The 23,635-nt window shown below is 39.6% G+C and overlaps 1 pseudogene; it reads left to right on the forward strand.

Annotated features, from left to right (window-relative positions):
* The first annotated feature begins 15,686 nt into the window (after positions 1–15,686).
* Positions 15,687–17,210, forward strand: LOC149178556 (uncharacterized; annotated as a pseudogene).
* Positions 17,211–23,635: the final 6,425 nt, after the last annotated feature.

Below are 23,635 nucleotides of genomic sequence, written 5' to 3' on the forward strand. Positions count from 1 at the left end.
TGAACTAGATAAGGGGTGTTGTTTGAACTGGACGAGGGTGGCCAGTTAGCTGGCCACCAATCTCGTTTAATCATAACCATCTCACTTGTCCATGCAGTTTCTAAATTATACTCATGCAATAGAGGAACGGATTTAGTCACTTACCTGTTAGTCGCTATCGTGTTGTTGCATGCTCAGACTTTGGCGTTCTATTCATGGATTGCTGCTGCTGGCACCCATGGCTTCTGAATTGGTGGCTTGGCTACCTTGTATTGGTGATATTCAATCAAATCCAACTCCTTGCGCAATTTTATACATCTATGGCTGCACTGACCCTGCCTTTGGAGCTCGATTTTTAAGGGGATCAGCTACTACAGGAACCCTGCAGGATTTCCTGTAACTGCTTCTCCCTCTAAAATTTTTGGCTGAGGCTTGAGTAGGGACTAGAGAGGTAGCTGAGTAAGGTTCTATAGGTCAAGGAAAAGTAGCTGGTATGCACTAGGTAAGAGATAAGTTAAGGATGTTGTTGTTTTATTCTTCATTTTTTTAAAACAAAAGAAACAGGATTTCTGTGTTTTTCTGTATAGGGAAGAAAGAAGCGAGTGGAAATGCAGTGGTTCAGGTATGGAATGGAGATTGAGGAGGATGAATGGTGGCATGGGGTTCCACAGGTCTTCTAGACAAGTGTCTAGCCCTTTGATCCTTTTCTTGACTTGATTTCAACCTTTCTGTGGTTTCTACGAGAGCCTCATGTAGAATGCACAGAGCCTCCTATAGGATGCATAATTTCCAGAACAGGTGAGACCAGGGACTGGGAAAAGACAACAATGATGGAGAAATGATCTATTAGAGGTGTATTTATCTTGGCCATGTCCCTTTTTCTTTTGTGGCCCTCCTGCAACCTGCAATGCATTCAAAAGAAGTTAATTTTTCTATTCCTATTTTTTCTTTTTTCCTCCTTTTTTTTGTTTAAGAGACAGTTGGGGTGCCTCCAAGAGGTTTTCACCCTCCCTGCCTACCTTGGGCACCTCCAAGGGGAGGTTTTCACCCAGGGATCTTTTATTCTCCTCATTTTTGTTTTTTTTTTTTTTTTTTTTTTTTTTTTTTTTTTTTTTTAGGTTGTGGGTGGAGTGGAGGCAGAGTCTTGCTCCACTACCAACACTGTTTTACTCAAATTCTCAATGAATTATTGCTTGGAGAGGGGCTTCCTATAGATTTTCAACCTATGCCCATTGACAAGCATGGGGATGGCTTCTTCATCGATGGTCTTGATTAGAACTGAACCATTGTCATTGCACCTTTCTACTGTGTATGGTCCTAGCCATCTTGTCCTTAGTTTTCCCTTGAAATATTTATACCTTGAATCATACAGAAACACGCAATCTCCTTCTTAGAATTGTTTCTCTTTGAGGTGTCTTTCATGCCATATTTTCCTTTGAAGCTGGACTACCTCTCAGTGGACAAGGGCCTGCGATATTTGTTCATCCAATCCATTCAGCTGAAGTAGCCTTTCCTTTTGTGCATGGTTGAGATCTAGGTCCAACTAAGTTGCCATCCTTAGTGTGTTATATTCAAATTCTATTGACAACAAATCCTTCTTCCCATAGACCAGCTCATAGGGTGTGAACCCTGTGGTGGTCTTCTAGGTGGTGTTATAGGCCTGGGTGGCCTCAACCAATCGATCTGCCCAATCTTTTCTGTTGCTGCTCACTACCTTGGTCAAAATCCCTTCCAAAGCTCTATTAGTGACTTCCACCTATCCATTTTCTTGTGGAAGATAAGGGGTGGAAGTTCTGTGCTTAATTTTGTGATGTGTGAGTAGGTTTTCAATCAGATTGGAGGTAAACTGAATCCCTTGATCTGTGATTAATTCTCTTGGATATCCAAACTTGTAGAATATATTCTCTCTCAAAACCTCAGCTACTTTTTCTTCTGTTTCTGCCTTGATCACCTTTGTTTCTGCCCATTTTGTCAGATAATCAGTGCACACGATGATGTAAGATTTCTGCTTTGAACGAGGGTTGACAGGACCCACAAAGTCCATGCCCCACTTCTCAAATGGCTCAAAAGTCACTTGAGGTTTCAGGGGCAACAATGTTTTCCTTACCCAGCTTATCAACAATGGTTAAATAAAATTGCTGCAATAAAAGCAACCATCTAATAATGCGAGCATTTACATCTGGTTTGTTTATTAAATACCTAATTGCATCATGATCAGTGTGTACAAACGTTTGATAGCTGGTGATGTAGTGTCTGAACTTATTTAGGGAATGGACTACAGCTAGGAGCTCCTTTTTGGTTACAGTGTAGTTTAATTCTACCTTCGACAAGTTTTTACTTACAAAATATATGGCATAAGGTAGCTTCTCATTAACTTGCCCTAAGGCTGCTCCTATCGTTTTGTTCGAGGCATCTGTATGAATGTGGAAAGGTAGGGCCCATTTTGGACCTCTCAAAACTGGGGCAGTCACCAGTTTACTTTTCAAGGTATCAAGAGCCTCTTGACAGCTGTCAGTCCATATGAACTCAACATCTTTTCCCAAAAGACCAAACAATGGAGAGGCTAGCTTACTAAAATCCTTAATGAATCTTCTATAATACCCTGCTAAACCTAGGAAACTTCGAATATATCTTACCTTTTGAGGAGGTGGGACCCTTTGGATGATGGAAATTTTGTTGGGGTCCACCTGTAATCCTTGCTGAGAGATTGCATGACCTAGCACAGTCCCTTCAGTCATCAGGAATTCACATTTTTCAGGACTGAGGGACAGGTTCATTTCAATACACTTGTCCAAAACTTTTCCCAGTTAGACAAAGCTTCCAGGAAGTTGGAACCATAAGGGGTAAAGTCATCCATATATATTTCTACTGCATCATGAACCAGTTCAGTAAATATACTCAATATTACTCCCTGGAAAGTGGCGGGAGCATTGCACAATCCGAAAGGAAGGACCTGATATGCAAAGGTACCCCAAGGACAAGTGAAAGTGGTCTTATCTTGGTCTTCCGAGCTGATTTGGATCTGGTTGTACCCGCTAAACCCATATAGGAAGGAGAAAAAATTCTTCCCTGCCAGGCCATCTAACACTTGATCTATGAAAGGCAAAGGAAAATGGTCCTTCTTGGTGGCCTTGATTAGTTCCCGATAATCAACACAGATTCTCCACTTCCCTTTTTCTTTGGCACTAGCACCAAAGGAGAGACCCATTCGCTGTCAGAGATAGGGTAGATGATTCCTGCATCCAGTAACTTTTGCAATTCTTCTTTGACAATGTCCTTAAGGGCTGGATTCGTCCTCCTTTGAGGCTACCTAACTAGTTTGCAATCTTCCTTAATGTAAATGTGATGAGTACATACCAAAGGGTGCACTCCCTTCATCTCCTTATATTTCCAAGCAAAAGCATCCAAGTGGTCTCTTAATAAGCTACACAGTTCTTTCTCCTGAGAGGTGGATAGGGATGAGTGGATTTTCAAGGTTCTTTCTGGGCCAAATTCCATATTCTTAACTCAGAGAGAGGTTGGGGTAGCCACATAGAGATCAACTAAAGGATTGGCTTGGGTTTCTTCCACCAACTCTTCTAATGGAAACACACTGGGGGGTGGATTCTGGACCAAGTTTTCAATAATATCATCCTCGGTTTGTGCCCCCCCCCCCCACCCATGGTAGCTTCCACTGCACACAGTGGTGTGGAATAGAATTCATCCTCATCTTCCTCCTCCAACCAGAGAGGTAAATCATGTTCTAACAAAGGTTGTGCAGGAGGATATAGGACTAGCTACTTGGACATATGCCCATTCTTGATTGTCATGTTCCCAGCTCGACAACTAATGTAGGCATCTACAGTTGCGAACCAAGGTCTTCCCAGGATGAGAGGATACCTAGTGAGCTTTTCCTTTGGTTGGAGAACCAGGAAATCAGCAGGGTACTCCCAAGAATCGATGGAGACCTTTACATCTTCCATAATCCCTTCAGGGGTCATGGTGGAGCGGTCTGCTAACTATAGTACTATTGTGGTATTTCTCAAGGAGCCCTGAAAGTTGAGCCTGAGAATAGTGTCCTTGGTCACCACATTAATGGCATCCCCTAGATCAATCAGGGTATGTGGGATTATGGTGCCATTGATGTGGACATTCACTACAGGGCTTCCAAGGTCTAGATATTTCACACAGATTACCTACCCCAACATCAGGTCGGACAATTGTCCTATGACATTGATAGTTAGAGGATCTCTCCTGCGCCTGTCTGGGTGCCTGAAGCACTTCTCCTTGATCATATTGTTGTATATAGGTACATCCTTTATGGCTTGGAGAAGTGGTATCTTTACACATAGTTGTTTCAATTCTCCCAGAAGTTCAATTTCTTCTGGGGTAGGTTGCATTGTTCCAGTTAATCTCTCAGGAAAGGGTGGAGTGGCTTTTGGTTCACTTTCCTCTTTTTCTTCCTCAGCCTCCTTAGGGGGAGGCTGGTTATCTAGGAGAACCTTCCCAGATCGTAGGTTAATCTCCTGAAACTCCATAGCATAGGTTGGGCATGATGGTTCCCCACTATATACCTGCTAGGCCTATCTATTATTCGGGTTCAGGTTCGATTGAGCAGGTATTTGGGGTTGCCTTGGTGGAGCAGGGAGCAATGGTTGTGGTTGAGCAGGTGGTGGAGGCAAAAGAGTGGGAGGAGAGTTGTATTGGGGCCTCCACCCCTGATGAGGTGCATTCCACTAAGGTTGTGGCTGAGCATAAGAGTGAAATGAATGAGCAGGTGGTTGAGCATGGTATTGAGATGGATATGACCAAGGAGGGGGTGTCTACCAGGAAGGATGAGCAGGGGGACCCCAAGAAGGCATGGAAGTGGCTTGATTGGGGTTGTAATATGTTGAGGATGTCCCTTGCATTCCCTACTGGTAAGGTCTGGGCCCATGTGACCTCCTCTGGTTCATGAAATAGAGTGGTTCAGTGGCTCCTTCGGCCCCCTGGTATGCAGCTTTAAGTCCAGGCAAGGAAGGGCACTGATTCGTAGAATGGTCTTCTTTATAGACTGAACACACTTCTATAGTGTTCAATGGACATTCGTTCCTAGGATGCCTTCTGGTGCATCTAGGGTAAAAAATGGCTAAAGCCCTCTCTGCTTCCTCTTGCTTCCTTTTGATATGCAAGGTATCCATTTGCATGGCAAGAGTCTACATCATCTCACTCTTGAAATCTTTCAGCATATTTCCAAATTCACCTCTAAGGGATGAAATGGATGAGGATGTACTGGCTAGGGGTTGAATTCCCCTACCTCTCTTTCTAGCTGCCATAGAATGGTTTCTAAACACAGTCTTTACGTCTTCATAGGGTAGTTGGTAGATGTCCCCCCCAGACAGCAAATGGAGGGTATCTAGAAGGTCTTTTGGGACTCCTCTAAGCAGGAAAAAATTTAGAGATTTGAGGTCAAGTGTACAGCTAGCCCTTTTATGACTGAGCTGAAACCTCTCTTCATAATCTTCCAAGGATTCATCGCTTCCCATGGTCATTTGGAAGATTTCTTCCTTGGTATCCTTTGACTTTCAGTAGTCCCAGTATTTGTTATTAAAGGCTTGCTGCCTCTGAGCCCAAGTTGTGATGCTATTGCCAGGTAACCCCATGAACCAGCACAATGCTACATCCTTGAGGGTAGAAGGGAAAAGTTTCAACTTCTGCTCATCTTCTGCATGGTCATAGGTTCGACAGATAACAACAAATTCAAACAAAAAGGTATCAGGATCTCCGGTAGTCAACCCATTGAAGTGAGATAAGGCTGAAGGACTTATGTTCTTCATTTTAGTATCCCCATTGGTCTCTTAGATGGGAAAGGTACCCTCTACTCTTTCCCCATTCCCTCTAACATTTATGTTTTTACCCATGGTCTCAGGAGCGATGGTTTCTTACTCTTCTTTTGCTATAGGATCTCCGTATATCTCTGGTGGTTCATCTATAGGTTCTTCTGAATCAATGCCACCAAAGAAGAGAGAAGGGTGACTTTGTGATGTGGTGGGGGTTTTGGGTAGGAATTTCCCTGAATTATATCTGTTCCTACGAGGCATGAAAGGAAATCTCTTTGGGTGGTTTTTTTTTTTTTTTTTTTTTCTGCTTTTACCTGAAAAACTGAAATTGAATGAACAAATAAATTGCAACTAATCTGAAATGGACTTGCTAAAATGAAATTGCAGAATTGAAATGAAAGCAAGGAAATGACTAATCTACTTTTGTTGGAATGGAAATTGCAAAATTGAAATGAAAGTAAGGAAATGACTAATCTACTTTTATTGAAATGGAAATTGCAGAATTGAAAGGACTAATCTACTTTTGCTTAAATGGAAATTGCAGAATTGAAATGAAAGCAAGGAAATGACTAATCTACTTGTGCTGTAATGGAAATTGCAGAATTGAAAGGACTAATCTACTTTTGCTGAAATGGAAATTGTAGAATTTAAATGAAAGCAAGGAAATGCAGAAATAGAAAGAACAACTACTATACTTTTGCTGAAATAAACTACTTAGCAGAATGTTGCAGTAGAAAATAGAAGAAAAGCAATAATCACAAAATACTCTGATGCTTCCCCGGAAACGGTGCCAAAAAGTGGTGAGCACCAGTGTTGTAGCAATAATGCTGCAACTCCTGAGGCTTCCTACTTTACTTTTATCAACCCGGTAGTTCATAACAAACTTGGAAGCGATGGTGTTGTATGCAAAAGTACTAGCTCTTACTGCAGGTTTTCACTTGGTCAGCTGGTGCAAGATCACTAGGAGCTTAAGCCAACTTCTATGAATTCTCAGAAGAAGCTTTTAACTGTGATGAAAGAAAGCTAACTCTATGAGGACTATTCTACTTGCAGAAAGAGAAAGAAGATTGGAATGTAAGAGCAAACCCTAGTAAACCCTAATTTACCTATTAACCCTACTTTTGCAATACAAGAGATGAAAACTAATGAAATGAGTGCCATTGACTACTGAAAAGGTACATTTCACTTATTCAATCAACTTCTAAAAAGAAATGAGAATAAAACATCTTTTTGTGCTTTTAAGTGTTTTTATGTGAAATTATTATGCTTGTGATTTATCTGGTTGTGATTGTGCAGAGGTTTGGTGGCGAAGGAAGATGGAGTTGGCTTTTTCAGAGGTGGAGGAAGGTCTGGAGAGGTCCTAAGAAGCCCCTATTACTCTTCTAAAGACTTCCATTGCAATCAGATTTCGAAAAGCCACTTACAGGGAATTCTACAGGAGGCTACAGGGGATCTACAGGAGGATCTATAGGAGGAGGCCGAGAGCTATTTTTGGAGTTTTGAAGGTGGAAAAATGATGGGAAAGGGTAACTGAAGGCTATATGAAGGTGTTGAGGTGTATGGAGCTTGTCAAGGAAGGTCAAGGGGGAACATGATGGTAGGATTTGTTCAAATGGCAAGAGGGAAGCTCAAGGAGAAAACACAGAAATTAGGGAAGATTAGCGAAATGTTGTGAATATCTTGGGAAATATGTGAGAAGTGAGCTAGTGATGGCTATTTTATGCATGTGTGGTGAGCTGAGGTGTCCTGCAAGAGATCTGCACATCTACTTACAAAAACTGATCAAAGAAAGGACTAACTATACCATGAAAATAGAAGTTTCTCTAACTTGACCTAATTTCTGACCTACAGACAGAAAATGCTGAACAGTAACCTTTGAACAGAAAAGAATGCAGAGAGATCTATGGTAAAATAACGGGAAATGATTTAGGCAAATGAATCTGAATCAATATATCAGTCTTTCCAAATCAAGTCATCACACTAGAAGTTGCATGGAAGGGCAAAAACTATGTTTTTGGTGGCAGCAGTAGTGCCTTGACCTCAAATCATAGTCCCAGAAAGGGAGAAAGGAGATTAGGGCTTTCTATTGGCCTTTTGGAATCTTATTTTGTCACTACATTAACCTACTTGAGCAACTGAAACAAAAACAGCTACGTAAACCATCAAAAGCAACCTAATGTAACGAAGTAAAATGAATCTATGTAACAGAAATTAGCTCATGAACTGAAGCAAAAACATATAATTACAAAGAAAGAGGTGTTGGGTAGCTTGGGTTGGGCCCTAACCCAAGAGATTCAGCCCTCTGAAAGAGATCAGTACTGGCTCAGGAAATATTTCATCTTCATTATAAAAAATAATAGTCACATTACATGAACTGTTCTCAAAAACGAAACTTGAAAATGAGCTGAACAAGTGCTACAAAAAAGTGCAAAAATTTGACTAATAATTGGCTAAAATACTGAGGCTCTAAGCCCCCTTATTTATACAAATGGATTCCTCCAACAGTCATCCTAAAATCAAGGAGCTTGGCTTCCCAGAACTGGAGATAAACAACAGTCCTTCTTTACTTGCTCGGTTGTCCCTTGGATGCATCAATGTGGACCTTTGTGCTCTGAGTTGCTGATGGAGGATTCGAGGAAAGGGTTCATAAATGAAGGAGAGACCCCCCTACAAATCATCTTCCCTGTTTTCCTCGAGTATTTTCTGCCATTTTCTCATAAATCCCTTGACTTTGTCCAAAATTGACCAAAAAATCTGCATAAAGCACACATTAGACTACATGGCAAAATGACTAACCCAATTCACTCTATTAGCATAAATATATTCAAAAACATGCAATAAACTAATGAGAATGGTGGATTAAGTCAAATCAAGAGGAAAAATGAGCCCATAAAATTACCCATTTATGGGGCTCATCAGTTCCCAAATTTGTCACCGAAAAAATGATCATGATTTACATCGTCCTAGATATCCAGAGTTGGGCCCACTTATCTAAGCCTCTAAAATTTTACTCCAATTTTTCCGCACCCTCGATGAAATTAACTTCACTTTTGCAAATGCATTCGATTTCCTCCAGTGCCAAAGCATATGTATCACCTCCTTGGATATTTGGATTGGCTACTCATCCAGCCTCACATGGTTTACCCAAATTGGGCCCCACCCTATATATTTGACTCATCCATTTCACAAATATATTTGGCCCATCTAGATTTGGTTCACTCTAACCACTTGAATATGGTAACTATGGTCAATACAAGATAACCATGCTTTCTTATGGTCAACTAAGGTTGACCATGGTTAACTATGGTCACCTATGGTTGATTATAGTTATATATAATCAACCTTAGTCAATCATGATCAATTTTGGTAAACCATGATTAACCATGGCCTACACGGTAAACCATGATCAACCATGGCCATCTCTTGTCAAGCATATTCATCTATAGACATCATGGTCAACCATGATCAAACCTAGTAAAATATGTTCACCATATTTGATGTTATATTTTGTTTGTCACATTGTGATATTGGTATTTGTTGGTCACATTGTGACATTGTTATTTGTTCATAACATTCCCATGTTGATTTTGTTTTTCACATTGTAATGTTGATTTATATTCATCACATTGTGACACTAAATTTTGTCCAAAACATGCTACACCTTGTGACATTGATTTATATTCACGACATTATGCCATTACTTTTTGTTTGTTATATTATAATGTTAATATATGTAATACTCCCTCCCACCCCCTTGGAGTCCTCTAAGTTGATTGGGAGGTGTTACTTTCAAATAACCCAACCTATATGGCTTCATTATGAATAGTGGACTATAAATTTCTTTATTTACCAAAGTTAGAAAAATTAACCTTAGATAACACTAATGTATCTAGCTCGTCAATATATTTCTGGCGATCTAAATTTTATTTCAATTCAATGCTCGAATCAAAAGTTATTCCCATTTAAATTTTAGTCATTTAATTTCTGCCACCTGGGTAAGGAGTTATCACATGGCACCCATGTGGAAACCCTACCTCACCTAGGTAGTTCGATGTTAGCCTTCATGCCAACATGGACATGGTTATTTCCATGTAACCCTTGTGTTACAGATCCATTTGGGCACATCACTCCCATCATCCAGATTAGTGTTTCAGGGCTCATCAAACACTAATTTCAATTGCTACATGCCCTAAAAAAGTCAACCTATTGAATGCCTCCTTCCCAGATAGTTTCATGGCCTAAAGACATCTTCAAATGACTCCTTGAAGGACCAGCACAGGTAGGCCCATCTAAGGGTGCTCCACAGAGCACTTAGGCCCATGCAAGGATGCTCTGCAGAGCACTTAGGCCCTCTTTGACCTGCACTGGGCGAGTTTGAGCGAAATTCACACAGGGTTTGGGGAATATTATTATCTTCTAGAGCCTTCTAGAATATTCCCACACTTATCATCTCCTATGAGCTCAAAAATGGATGAGGAATGAGTTAAGATACATCCTATCCTCTCATCCCTTCCTCCATGGAACTAATTATAAGTTTGCAAAGCCATTCAATACCTTCATTTATGACAAAACCTCCTCCATCTTCCTATAAATTGAACACTCATATAATTGATCAAGGGGCTAGACTTTGATGATTGTAAGGAGATAACGTTAGTTTGAGACTTGAGACTATTGTAACTGTCGCTATGCTGTTGGAATGTCATGCTTATGATGAGATGTGGATGGAACCAAAGCTGGAGGAGTGACTTCAGATCAGACTTAATGGTTGTAAATTCCTTCTTCTATTCAATAGAGTATTTGAACCTTTTTCCCATATGCTTATCTTTCTATATGATTCTTATATGTGGGAATGTTATGAAACGAGCTCAAGAAAAGATAGAAAAGATAGATCAATGTCTTAGAATTCAGCCTCTTCGAGGGGGCAACCTCATTTACATTACATAAATGAACAATTCTTGGATGATTCAAATGACAAAACCTCCTTTCTATATATAGGAGTCTAAGGAGTCACAATATAATCCAGCCGACCTAACAATAATAATATAAAACCACAAAAATAAAAATAGAGGGATTCTATGGGGCAGAGTAATAACAATATGGGGGCAATAGGGGCACAACAATATTAATAAGGGGTATAACTACAATAGTAATGGGGTAATCACTAGTATTATAGGGACCCAACATGCCCCTCTCCTTCGAAAAAGTGTTGTCCTCAACGCTTGAGTAGTTCTGGATACTTCTGCATAAGATTCTCATCCTCCCATGTGGAATCTTCAGTGGATAAGTTCTTCCACTTGATAAGATACTCTGAAATTGATCAATTTCGTAGCTGTCGAGTTCTTGTTTCTGTGACTGCTTCTGGTTCCAATATAATTTTTCCTTCCTCGTCAAGTTCTGGCAATATTGTTTGAACTGGGAGCTTGTCGCCTGTAACCTTATTTAAACATGAAACATGGAAAACTGGGTGCAATCGAGAAGATGCAGGAAGCTCCAATTTGTATGCCACAGTACTAATCTTTTGCAACACCTTGTACGGACCATAATACTTTGGTGATAATTTATTATCCTTATTAACTTGCTTGAGGGACATTTTCTTATATGGTTGTAGCCGTAGGAATACCCAATCACCTAAATCAAAAATTCTTTCACTGCGATGTTGATCTGCCTATTGTTTCATTCTATTCTGTGCCAACACGAGGTTATCCTTTAAGAGTTGGAGGACTTGTTGTTGATGTTTAATGTGATGTTCCACTGCCTGAACCTTAGAATTTTCTCTTAAATATGATGTGATGGATGGTGGTTGATACCCATAAAGCACCATAAATGGGGTCATTTTTTTTGCTGTATGGAAGGAAGTGTTATACCACCATTCAGCCAGAGGCAACCATTTGACCCATTGTGTTTGTTTATCAAATACAAAGCAACGAAGATATCCTTCCAAACATTTGTTTACTATATCAGTTTGCCCATCAGATTGAGGATGATAAGATGAGCTATGAGCTAACTGAGTACCAAGACAAGAAAATAATTTTGTCCAAAAATTTCCAGTGAAAATGGGATCTCTATCACTTACAATAATCTTTGGGTTTCCATGTAGCTTTTGAATTGTTTCCATAAATGCAGTAGAAACTGTACTGGCTTTAAATGGATGTGATAATGCAAAAAAGTGTGCATACTTGGTAAGTCTGTCAACTACCACCATGATGACACTCTTTCCCTCAAACATGGGTAAACCTGTGATAAAATCCATTGAAACCTCCTCCCAACGTTGGCTTGGAATGGATAAATGTTGTAATAGACCCGGTGTCTTAATTGTTTCAACTTTATTTTGTTGTCAAACCAAACATTCTGCCACAAACTTTTGAATATTTGATTTAAGGCCATCCCAAAAAAATTTCTTCTTAACCCTGTGGTAAGTTTTTAAAAATCTTGAGTGCCCTCCTAAGGGAGAAGTGTGCAATTCCATAAGAATCTTTTGTTTTAGCTGGGAATTCTTATAGAGGTATAAGCGATATTTGTACCATAATGAATCATTTTTCCAGCTAAATGTATCAGACGTACTGGAATCTTGTTGTAACTTTTAAATAAGTGCCCACACTTACTCGTTATTCTTCCATTCCTCCCTTGGTTCATTTATCCAATCTGGTTGGATAATAGAAATGGTGCACAACAATGCTTCCACATTCTCATCCTTTCTTGAGAGTGCATCTGCCACCACATTTTGCTTCCCTTTTTTGTAGATGATTTCAAAGTCATAACCCAACATCTTTCTGACCCACTTTTGTTGTTCTTTAGAGGATAATCTTTGTTCTAAAAAGAATTTAAGGCTATCATGATCCGTTTTTACCTTGAAGTGTCTTCCCATTAGGTAGGGTCACCATTTCTTAAGTGCATGGAGTATTGCCAACATTTCCTTCTCATAAATAGCTTTTCTTAAAAACTTTCCCTTGATTGGACGACTTTCAAAAGCAATGGGTCTTTCATCTTGCATTAGAACAACACCAATTCCATTTCCTGAAGCATCACATTCCACAATAAAGGTTTTTGTGAAGTCCGATGTAGCTAAGACCAGTGCTTGGCACATTGCCTCTTTAAGATGTTCAAAGGCCTTTGTTGCTTCCAGAGTCCATGAAAATGCATCTTTCTTCAATAATGTTGTTAGAGGTGCTGCTATTCTCCCATAATTCTTAACAAACTTGCGATAATACCCTGTCAACCCGAGAAATCCTCGCAGATGCTTTATGGATGTGGGGATTTTCCATTCCTTAATGGCTTTAATTTTTCTAGGGTCTACCTTAACTCCTTCATGAGATACAATATGACCCAGATATTCCACCTCCTAGACTCCAAAGAGACATTTGGATCTTTTTGCATATAATTGTTTCTCCTCCAATAGTTGTAGCACCCTGTCAACATGTTCAACACGATCCTTCCAAGACTTGTTGTAGATTAGTATATCATCAAAAAATACTAACACAAATTTTCTAAGGAATGGTTTGAAATGGGAGGTGTTACTTTCAAATAACCCTACCTCCATGGCCTCATTATGAAGACGGGGCTATAAATTTATTTGTTTCCCAAAGTTAGCAGAATTAACCTCTGGTAGCACTAGTGCATCTAGCTCGTCAAGATCATTTTGCTGATGTAAATTTTAACTCTATTCGATGTTTGGATCAAAAGTTATGCCCATTTAAATTTTAGTCATTTAATTTCCACCACAAGGCAAGGAGTTACCACATGGCACCCATCTATAAATCCCACCTCACCTAGGTGGTTCCATGTTAGCCTTCATGCCAACATGGACATGGCTACATCCATGTAACCATTGCCACATCGACTAACCCATGATCCCCACCATGTCTAGCTTATGCTTATTATTATTTGTTTACATTACATCTAGTTCTTAAGGAAATTTGGTTGTTCCCAAATTTGTCACCTAAAAAATGATCTTGATTTACATCGCCCTAGAAATCTAGAGTTGGGCCCACCTATCTAAGCCTCTCAAATTTTACTCCAATTTTTACTCACCCTCGATGAACTTAACTTAACTTTTGCAAATGAATTCGAGTTCCTCCAGTGCTAAAGCATATATGTCACCTCCCTGGATATTTGGATTGGCTACTCATCTAGCCTCACATGGATTACACAAATTGAGCCCCACCCTATATATCTGACTCATCCATTTCACAAATATATTTGGCCCATCAAAATTTGGTTCACTCTAACCACTTGACTATGGTAACTATGGTCAATACAAGATAACCATGCTTTCTTCTGGTCAACTAAGGTTGACCATGGTTAACTATGGTCACCTATGGTTGATTATAGTTATATATGATCAACCTTAGTCAATCATGATCAATTTTGGTAAACCATGATTAACCATGGCCTACACGGTAAAGCATGATCAACCATGGCCATCTCTTGTCAAGCATATTCATTTATAGACATCATGGTCAACCATGATCAAACCTAGTAAAATATGTTCACCATATTTGATGTTATATTTTGTTTGTCACATTGTGATATTGGTATTTGTTAGTCACATTGTGACATTGTTATTTGTTCATAACATTCCCATGTTGATTTCAGTTCATTAGATTGTGATGTTGATTTTGATTTTGATTTTCACATTGTAATGTTGATTTATATTCATCACATTGTGACACTAAATTTTGTCCATAACATGCTACACCTTGTGACATTGATTTATATTCACAACATTATGCCATTACTTTTTGTTTGTTATATTATAATTTTAATATATGTAATACTCCCTCCCACCCCCTTGGAGTCTTCTAAGTTGATTGGGAGGTGTTACTTTCAAATAACCCAACCTACATGGCCTGATTATGAATATAGGACTATAAATTTCTTTATTTCCCAAAGTTAGAAAAATTAACCTTAGATAACAGTAATGTATCTAGCTCCTCAATATATTTCTGACGATGTAAATTTTAATTCAATTCAATGCTCATATCAAAAGTTATTCCCATTTAAATTTTAGTCATTTAATTTCTGCCACATGGGTGAGGAGTTACCACATTGCACCCATTTGGCAACCCCACCTCACCTAGGTGGTTCGATGTTAGCCTTCATGCCAACATGGACATGGTTATTTCCATGTAACCCTTGTGTTATAGATCCATTTGGGCACATCACTCCCATCATCCAGATCATTGTTTTAGGGCTCATCAAACCCTAATTTCAGTTGTTATATGCCCTAAACAAGTAAACCTATTCAATGCCTCCTTCCTGGACAGTTTCATGGCCTAAAGACATCTTGAAATGACTCCTTGAAGGACCAGCACAGGTAGGCCCATGTAAGGGTGCTCTGTAGAGCACTTAGGCCCTCTTTGACCTACGTTGGGCGAGTTTGAGCGAAATTCACATATGGTTTGGGGAATATTCTTATCTTCTGGAGCCTTCTAGAAGATTCGCACACTTATGAGGACTCTGATCATTCAAGGGAAAATTGGGGACTCTGACCATTCAAGGGCTCAACACAAAACAGAAATATCACTGAGACTGAATATAATGATGAAGCTTTAGTGTGTTAGACTCTGTCTTATATCAGAGATTGATTCTTCTTCAAAACAGGGTTTTGAAGAAGAAATCATTAATGTTGCTTTTCAAATTATGTAATTTATCTTCAGCTCTTCTTAAGACAGCAGCAAACTTCAAAACTTCTACCTGCACAAACACAATTTCAAAGCATCATTTATATATATTTTGTGGAGAGCAGGTATTGCAAAATGCAGGTATATATTTTGGTTGTCTTTATGGTGTTACAGCTCCATTGCAGTTGGATGACAGTGAAGAGATTCATGTGCTCTTTGATTGGATGAAGCAACATGGAAAGGCTGTGTTAAAGCTCGACATGGGTATTCCAAAGCTTGCAAGTTGTTAGAGGATTTCAAAGGGATGGTTTTGAAATTTGATTCAGTCATGTATGGATCTCTTTTAGCTCTCTGTGCTTCACATAAGGGTGAAGAATGCTTACGTGACTATTTGCCCGGGATTGGGGAGGACAAGCAGCGCTCTGCACGCCTTACAGCCTGGTTTCATACACCAAAAGATTATTTTATTGAGGTTGAGCAAGTTTCCTATGGTTCAAGAAATGCATGCTATGCAGATCGCTTCACCTTACTTTTACCATGTTGTCTTGATTACATTAAATGGGATGTAATATATAATTCTCAATACCCTTGGGCTGCACCGGATATCATCTTTGGACCGGATGATGATAGCTTTCAGCCCCTTTCCTTTACAGGTGAAGGTCAAGAAACATCTCAGTCAATTTGGGACATTTTTTGTGACTAGAAAATTAAAGACCCATCAGGGCTTTTGCGACTCATTCTTGAATTAAGGAATTTGTACATGGGTTATCAAAGGAAGCGTGTTGAGGAACTAGATGATCCCAGATTGAAATTTGAAATCAGCACCATTATTCCTAGGGAGGGACTGGAGATTTGTTTGTTATCTGGAATTGAGAGGCCAGATGCGGTGAAGTTTGCTGTTCCCCTTTTGGACCTTGATTTAAGCAATATTCTGGTTGGGTATCCATTGAAACACCGCCTGCAGATATTCTTACAGGTCATATTTCCTGTAAGGAAAAGACAATCTGAAATGCCATCTTCTCCACAGCTAAAGTTAGTTGCGTCAAAAACATTGAAGGAGTTATTTGACATTGAAGATGTCACACTTCCAGTTTGGGTTGATGGCATGTGCATGGCAGAATATATTCCTAATTTGGAAGAAAATCTAAGAGCTCAGGTGTCAGAAGCTATTGCATCAGTCAATTCATGGAGAATTATTGAAAGAGGTCCTCTCAATGAAGATGAATTTGAGGAAGTAGCACAGGGAACATTTTTGAAAGATGATGACATTTCTAGTATTTCTGGATCAGATGAAGAGTCGGATGATCCTATCACTTGTGGCTGGCAAACTCAAACCGAGTCTCTGAATAGATCCATGAATATGAAAAACCAAATTTTAATATCCCTACAGTCTGGAGAAATTGTCTCAATTTGGAAAAGTTTGTTTTTGGGTGACAGAGAGGATCTACTTCCTGAACATAACAACTCTATGGTCAAAGAGAATGATGCCAAGGGTTTAGCTTTGGCTGACAAGGAGGTGATTGCGAGGTTGCAATCCTTGGTTAAAGAATCTCGAGATCAGAAAAACTTGAGGGTTGTGTTGCTTGCGAGTGGAGGACATTTCGCTGGTTGTGTTTTTGATGGAAATAATATTTTATCTCACAAAACTTACCACAGGTATGTAGTAAGGGCAAACGCGGGTGGCAGGCAATCAAGCAAAGATTCAACTAGGAGAGCTCCAAAGTCTGGTGGGGCTTCTCTGCGGCGTTACAATGAAATGGCTCTTAAAAAGGCAGAGAAAGATGCCAAACGAAAGCTAAAGCAAAGGAGATGAAAAAGATACGGAAATCAAAGCAAAAAGCGCAGGCTCAATCCACCAGTTTAGAAGTAGCTTCCGTTGCAGTTTGTTATGGACAGAATGCTGTCTCAGAGCTACTTGAAAAAGGCAAAGCATTACCCAACATGCAATCGCATGCATTTCAAGAGGAAAAAGACTGGTGACATTTCCTTCAACAGCACAATGGCATTAACACATGTTAACGAAAAACTCTGTTATCAAATGCTGAGGTATTGTTCAGGGAAGATGCCACTATTGATGATCTCATCGATGTCATTGAAGGGAACCGCATCCATATCCGAGCTTTTGGACCAAAATCAGCAGCTCAAATATCACGTGTTGGCTCTGGTGTTATTCTTCCCACAGTATACCTGCACAAGTGCAATCTGTCAAATGGAGAATGTGAAAGAAATAATTGGGATAAAAATGCATTATAACAATCATTTGGGATAATCACTTGAGAAAAGCACTAAGTTATAAGCATTCATCATTCAACCAGTATGGGACTGAGGATGGTGATTCTAATATGCAGCAAGAGGTGATGGCGCCATTGAAATTATTGATCTCAGATTTGAGTCACACATGACAGGAGGAAAAAGTAAGCAGCCATTTCGTCAAAGCGCAGAAATAGGCATGAAATAAGTTTGAAGATATACTTTCCAGATGTGAATGAAACTTAAAAAAGGACGATTGAACACCTAGCAGCAGAGAATAAGATTTCGATTGACTATGTTATTTTTAGCAAAGGGAAGGACACCTATAATGCCACCTATTCACCAGATTTGCCTCAAACTTAGCCAAACCATCAACAGAATTCAGTGGAAAGAGCGCCATTCTTCCTTCAGGAAAGCGCTGATTATTTTTAGTTTATTTTGTTAATAAGGATAATAAAACAAATCCCTCATCTTGGGGTCGACTTGTTTTTCCCCGGCTATAGTTTGTTTGATATTTTTGTGAGGTTCGTTAAAACAGCGCCCTTTTTTTTGGGCAGTAGTTTGACTTATTGTATTAAAAAATTCATTTGTAAGTAGAGAGAAAGTGAGAGAGGAGAGTTTTTTCTGAGCACTGGGAGCTGCTGGAGAAGCAGAGAGCTTTGTAATGTACAGTTTTCTACAGAGAATTTAATGGAATTTCACAGCTCTGTTTGCCGAGATTCATGTGGTATGTTGATTTAGCATAAGTTTTCCCTTTTGTCTCATATGTAATCAGTTATGTTCCATTTCATTTCATGACCCTTTCAAGCTGAACAAATGAAGTGATTAGGTAGAAATTCATAGTATTATATGCTCCTCCTATAAGTTTGTTCGCATTCGATGTTTTCTACTGTTTAAGGAGGATTCAGAGTTATTGTCTGCCCTCCTTAACTCCTCACCAGTCTTGCCATCCCGTTTGAAACCAGATTTGGTGTTAAATTCCATGCCTACCTTGCCTCAGTTGACAACCTGTGTAGTCATTATATTTTTCTGTTTGAAGCTGTGATTTTGCCCATGTAGCCCAGAAAAGCCCCGTCATTCCATTAAAAAACCCCAAAAATCATTAAATCCAAACCCCCTATCAATTTACTAGCCTAAAATCTTTATTATTAATTGGTCAGCCTAATCATATTGAAAGATCTATCGAATCTGACCCGAGAGAGCCTTCTCATACCTCGTAGGGCTAGCTACGAGGTGAAATGGTTTGATGTAGCCTTGAAGGTTTACCTTTTCAGCCTGAGGTGAAATCTCAAGCGCTAACATATTGGCGACCATACTGGGGAAGAACAAACTTGTTTGTGGGTTGATGTGTTTGTTTCATAAGTCTTAGACGGAGCCTGAAGTTACGCCAGAAGCCTTCGAAAACGCTCTTGTTTTACATCAGCGCAAGTAGATAAACGCTGCTTCAGTCTATCGCCGTGGGATTTGTGAACATAGCACTTCGATTGTATTTTACCCCAGTACATGTATCAAGTTCAGATCTGATGCTGATGGTGGACAGCAGTCAGATACTTATGTAGGCTGAATCATTCACCTGGCGACTCCAACTTGATCCAGACATTCCAGTGCCTGTTGATATGTTCATGCAATGGTAGGGTATGTGGCAGACCCTGCACTGTGTGAAGCTCTAAATGAATTTAGAGAAAGCTTAGTGGATGTTGAAATTAATGAAGAAGTTTTAAGTTTTTTCCTTCAATGTTTGAAATCTCCGGATTATCATCCTAGCGTCTGTGAGTTACTTGTGGAAAGAATTGAAGATGAGATTCAATGGTTAGATGAGCAGATCCACTCTTATGATTTCCAAGACCCTAAAAAGTTTTTGGAAATCCTTCCTCCATCGAAACAAGCAACAACAGACTTGCCTATAGAGGTATACATTGACAATGTGCAGCTGGAAGCATGTGTTGCAGAGTTGGGGCAGCCAACAGAGTCCGGTGTCCGTGATCCTATTGCAGCATACATGGACACATTTTTCAGGTTGATTGACAGATCAGGCTGTCTTCTCGGTGACCAGGATCATTATGAGCTTGAAGGGCTGCCAGCAATTGCATCTGTGACTTCGTGGCAGCATTCTCAAGCGGCTTCATTGTCAGGTTTAATTGAATGGTTAATATGGCATTTTAGCATTACCTGATCTATTGTTTGTACAGCAGATTAGAGTAGGTTTTGTAAATAAATAAGCAGCCACAAGGGCAGCATCTTGTTTCAGTTGGCTTTTAGTTTGTTTGAATTCAGTTTCAGTGTGAAAATAAGTCAAGTGTTGATTTGTTGATGATGACTCCATTGCCCAATGGTGGAGGCACGGTCTGCTCTCCCAAAGTTCTGCAGTTCTTGGCACCTCCAGGAAGCTGCAGCTGCCATCCCAAATGGAGCCGATGTTAGACTCTGTCTTATATCAGAGATTGATTCTTCTTCAAAACAGGGTTTTGAAGAAGAAATCATTAATGTTGCTTTTCAAATTATGTAATTTATCTTCAGCTCTTCTTAAGACAGCAGCAAACTTCAAAACTTCTACCTGCACAAACACAATTTCAAAGCATCATTTATATATATTTTGTGGAGAGCAGGTATTGCAAAATGCAGGTATATATTTTGGTTGTCTTTATGGTGTTACAGCTCCATTGCAGTTGGATGACAGTGAAGAGATTCATGTGCTCTTTGATTGGATGAAGCAACATGGAAAGGCTGTGTTAAAGCTCGACATGGGTATTCCAAAGCTTGCAAGTTGTTAGAGGATTTCAAAGGGATGGTTTTGAAATTTGATTCAGTCATGTATGGATCTCTTTTAGCTCTCTGTGCTTCACATAAGGGTGAAGAATGCTTACGTGACTATTTGCCCGGATTGGGGAGGACAAGCAGCGCTCTGCACGCCTTACAGCCTGGTTTCATACACCAAAAGATTATTTTATTGAGGTTGAGCAAGTTTCCTATGGTTCAAGAAATGCATGCTATGCAGATCGCTTCACCTTACTTTTACCATGTTGTCTTGATTACATTAAATGGGATGTAATATATAATTCTCAATACCCTTGGGCTGCACCGGATATCATCTTTGGACTGGATGATGATAGCTTTCAGCCCCTTTCCTTTACAGGTGAAGGTCAAGAAACATCTCAGTCAATTTGGGACATTTTTTGTGACTAGAAAATTAAAGACCCATCAGGGCTTTTGCGACTCATTCTTGAATTAAGGAATTTGTACATGGGTTATCAAAGGAAGCGTGTTGAGGAACTAGATGATCCCATATTGAAATTTGAAATCAGCACCATTATTCCTAGGGAGGGACTGGAGATTTGTTTGTTATCTGGAATTGAGAGGCCAGATGCGGTGAAGTTTGCTGTTCCCCTTTTGGACCTTGATTTAAGCAATATTCTGGTTGGGTATCCATTGAAACACCGCCTGCAGATATTCTTACAGGTCATATTTCCTGTAAGGAAAAGACAATCTGAAATGCCATCTTCTCCACAGCTAAAGTTAGTTGCGTCAAAAACATTGAAGGAGTTATTTGACATTGAAGATGTCACACTTCCAGTTTGGGTTGATGGCATGTGCATGGCAGAATATATTCCTAATTTGGAAGAAAATCTAAGAGCTCAGGTGTCAGAAGCTATTGCATCAATCAATTCATGGAGAATTATTGAAAGAGGTCCTCTCAATGAAGATGAATTTGAGGAAGTAGCACAGGGAACATTTTTGAAAGATGATGACATTTCTAGTATTTCTGGATCAGATGAAGAGTCGGATGATCCTATCACTTGTGGCTGGCAAACTCAAACCGAGTCTCTGAATAGATCCATGAATATGAAAAACCAAATTTTAATATCCCTACAGTCTGGAGAAATTGTCTCAATTTGGAAAAGTTTGTTTTTGGGTGACAGAGAGGATCTACTTCCTGAACATAACAACTCTATGGTCAAAGAGAATGATGCCAAGGGTTTAGCTTTGGCTGACAAGGAGGTGATTGCGAGGTTGCAATCCTTGGTTAAAGAATCTCGAGATCAGAAAAACTTGAGGGTTGTGTTGCTTGCGAGTGGAGGACATTTCGCTGGTTGTGTTTTTGATGGAAATAATATTTTATCTCACAAAACTTACCACAGGTATGTAGTAAGGGCAAACGCAGGTGGCAGGCAATCAAGCAAAGATTCAACTAGGAGAGCTCCAAAGTCTGGCGGGGCTTCTCTGCGGCATTACAATGAAATGGCTCTTAAAAAGGCGGAGAAAGATGCCAAACGAAAGCTAAAGCAAAGGAGATGAAAAAGATACGGAAATCAAAGCAAAAAGCGCAGGCTCAATCCACCAGTTTAGAAGTAGCTTCCGTTGCAGTTTGTTATGGACAGAATGCTGTCTCAGAGCTACTTGAAAAAGGCAAAGCATTACCCAACATGCAATCGCATGCATTTCAAGAGGAAAAAGACTGGTGACATTTCCTTCAACAGCACAATGGCATTAACACATGTTAACGAAAAACTCTGTTATCAAATGCTGAGGTATTGTTCAGGGAAGATGCCACTGTTGATGATCTCATCGATGTCATTGAAGGGAACCGCATCCATATCCGAGCTTTTGGACCAAAATCAACAGCTCAAATATCACGTGTTGGCTCTGGTGTTATTCTTCCCACAGTATACCTGCACAAGTGCAATCTGTCAAATGGAGAATGTGAAAGAAATAATTGGGATAAAAATGCATTATAACAATCATTTGGGATAATCACTTGAGAAAAGCACTAAGTTATAAGCATTCATCATTCAACCAGTATGGGACTGAGGATGGTGATTCTAATATGCAGCAAGAGGTGATGGCGCCATTGAAATTATTGATCTCAGATTTGAGTCACACATGACAGGAGGAAAAAGTAAGCAGCCATTTCGTCAAAGCGCAGAAATAGGCATGAAATAAGTTTGAAGATATACTTTCCAGATGTGAATGAAACTTAAAAAAGGACGATTGAACACCTAGCAGCAGAGAATAAGATTTCGATTGACTATGTTATTTTTAGCAAAGGGAAGGACACCTGTAATGCCACCTATTCACCAGATTTGCCTCAAACTTAGCCAAACCATCAACAGAATTCAGTGGAAAGAGCGCCATTCTCCCTTCAGGAAAGCGCTGATTATTTTTAGTTTATTTTGTTAATAAGGATAATAAAACAAATCCCTCATCTTGGGGTCGACTTGTTTTTCCCCAGCTATAGTTTGTTTGATATTTTTGTGAGGTTCGTTAAAACAGCGCCCTTTTTTTTGGGCAGTAGTTTGACTTATTGTATTAAAAAATTCATTTGTAAGTAGAGAGAAAGTGAGAGAGGAGAGTTTTTTCTGAGCACTGGGAGCTGCTGGAGAAGCAGAGAGCTTTGTAATGTACAGTTTTCTACAGAGAATTTAATGGAATTTCACAGCTCTGTTTGCCGAGATTCATGTGGTATGTTGATTTAGCATAAGTTTTCCCTTTTGTCTCATATGTAATCAGTTATGTTCCATTTCATTTCATGACCCTTTCAAGCTGAACAAATGAAGTGATTAGGTAGGAATTCATAGTATTATATGCTCCTCCTATAAGTTTGTTCGCATTCGATGTTTTCTACTGTTTAAGGAGGATTCAGAGTTATTGTCTGCCCTCCTTAACTCCTCACCAGTCTTGCCATCCCGTTTGAAACCAGATTTGGTGTTAAATTCCATGCCTACCTTGCCTCAGTTGACAACTTGTGTAGTCATTATATTTTTCTGTTTGAAGCTGTGATTTTGCCCATGTAGCCCAGAAAAGCCCCGTCATTCCATTAAAAAACCCCAAAAATCATTAAATCCAACCCCCTATCAATTTACTAGCCTAAAATCTTTATTATTAATTGGTCAGCCTAATCATATTGAAAGATCTATCGAATCTGACCCGAGAGAGCCTTCTCATACCTCGTAGGGCTAGCTACGAGGTGAAATGGTTTGATGTAGCCTTGAA

This window comes from Pinus tabuliformis, chromosome 4_1 (genome assembly GCF_031772625.1).
Source record: "Pinus tabuliformis cultivar Carrire ecotype Pingquan chromosome 4_1, CPIR1, whole genome shotgun sequence".
NCBI classification, from domain to species: domain Eukaryota; kingdom Viridiplantae; phylum Streptophyta; class Pinopsida; order Pinales; family Pinaceae; genus Pinus; species Pinus tabuliformis.